General features: G+C 30.1%; 2 pseudogenes; both read left to right on the plus strand.

Moving 5' to 3' along the window:
- Positions 1 to 326: 326 nt before the first annotated feature.
- On the plus strand, positions 327 to 445 carry LOC111729429 (annotated as a pseudogene).
- A 966-nt stretch (positions 446 to 1,411) lies between these two features.
- On the plus strand, positions 1,412 to 1,530 carry LOC111729417 (annotated as a pseudogene).
- Positions 1,531 to 2,079: the final 549 nt, after the last annotated feature.

Here is a 2,079-nt window from a genome sequence, read left to right on the forward strand (position 1 = left end):
TATATTTAAAAGTCACTGGTTAATCTTTCTGACTGATGGATGAGAGATATAATTGGCTTCTAGTTTAATCACCAAATTTTTGTAGCCTCAAAAAGGCTTCCTAGATAATTAATGGAAGACAATAATGGAAGTCATTCCTGGCTTGGGATTTCAAATTCCTGGTTCTGTATGTTCTCTCCAAATGGAACAGTCTATCCACAAAGTTTTAATAAGAGCTGTTCTATTCACATCATTTATATGGGTACCTTTAACCTTCTATTCCAGATGGCAAAGAAAATTTTCTACATAGGAAAAATGTTTATAGAATAATCTATTAGAAAAAAACTGTCTATGGTCATGCTACCCTGAATAAGCCTGATCCCATCTGATCTCGGAAGCTAAGCAAAGACGGGCCTGGTTAGTACTTGCATGGGAAACCACCTAGGAAGACCAGGTACTGTAGGCATAAAAAGAAATAAGGGATTGTAAGCTGACAAGGTGCTTGCAATCTGTGAGGTCAACCAAGGGTTGCCTTGCCTAAAAAAAAAACCAAAAAACTAATTTCATTTTGTGTTTGATGTTACGTAATTAAGTCAGTAAAAAATGAAAAATTTGATGTCTTTTTGGGGGGTAGTAAGAATATAAAATAAATTCACTTTCTCATATCAAAAACTTTATAAACCAATTTGCTCAATTTTAAAGTGAATAAATACATCTGAGTATTACAGAGAGATTTACTTGATAAACTCCATATAGCTATATTTATACTGAACTAAATTTATATATTAATCAAGTTCTAATTGCCAATTTTATGCAAAAATATTTACTGTTATTTAAACATTTTACAGAATGTTTGAAAAGTGCCCAAGCCAAAATCACTAATTAACAATTAGAAAGCTTTGTAAATTATATAAATTTCTAATCACTATGCTGTATACCAGAAATAAATATAAAATAATACTGAATGTCAATTGTAATTGAAAATAGATAGGAAATTAATTAATTAATAAATAATAAAATGGCTTAAATAATAATAATATTGTAAAAAATATGTATAGTGCCAGGTAGGTACTAGACTAATCAGGGGAACATTTCATAAATTATGTGTGCCTAATCACTATGCTATACATCTGAAACTAATATAAAATAATATTGAATGTCAACTGTAATTTTAAAAAAAGATATACATAGACCAGTGTCTGGTACCCAATAAATGCTCAATAAATGTTAAATTAAAAAATTAGAAAGCAAAATAAAAATTCTTCTGAATTTTCATACTATAGCTTAAGAGAAAGAATACTTTGAAATGATACTATCTTATTTTTCAATCTTTATAATAAATTCAAAATCACTAGACAAATTTAAAGTTTTCCTCTGTCCTCTATATTTCTCACATACCTTAACAGTTTGTAATTATCATTAAAACACCTTTGTCTATGGCCATGCTACCCTGAACAAGCCCAATCCCATTTGATCTCGGAAGCTAAGCATGGTTGGGCCTGGTTAGTACTTGGATGGGAGACCACCTAGGAAGACTAGGTGCTGTAGGCATAAAAAATAAAAACATAAAATAAAGGATTGTAAGCTGATAAGGTCCTTTCAATCTGTGAGGTCAACCAAGGTTTGCTTCACCTAAAAAATTTTTTAAAAATTTAAAATAACCTTTGAGATGCATGAGTTACCTGGCACCAACATAAGCAAGTTTTACTTGTTTTGTGTATGTGTATGTGTGTGTTCAGTGCAATAATAAAGTTCTATACTATCTTCTTGATCAAAGTCCACAAACTTGATCTTCCCTCGAGAATTTCACCAAAAAAACTCAATCATTTCAAATTCTTTTGTATAGAAAAGTATTTACTAGACATAATACATGCAATTTCCCTTCATGAAAAATGAAGATTAATTTATTTTCATAGGGGTAAATCAGCTTAGTAGCTTATTTGGTTTAATGCATTACGAATCGGAAGCTATGCTTTCTGTACAATTTTTTATTCCTTTGATTAGTTATATAATCTGAAATACTATAATTTTCTGGGAATGTTAAAAGAATTTTCCCATATGTAATTAAGATAAGCTGTCAAAATGCATCCCTACTGAATC

This window comes from Pteropus vampyrus, unplaced genomic scaffold, assembly GCF_000151845.1.
Source record: "Pteropus vampyrus isolate Shadow unplaced genomic scaffold, Pvam_2.0 Scaffold261, whole genome shotgun sequence".
Classification (NCBI taxonomy): domain Eukaryota; kingdom Metazoa; phylum Chordata; class Mammalia; order Chiroptera; family Pteropodidae; genus Pteropus; species Pteropus vampyrus.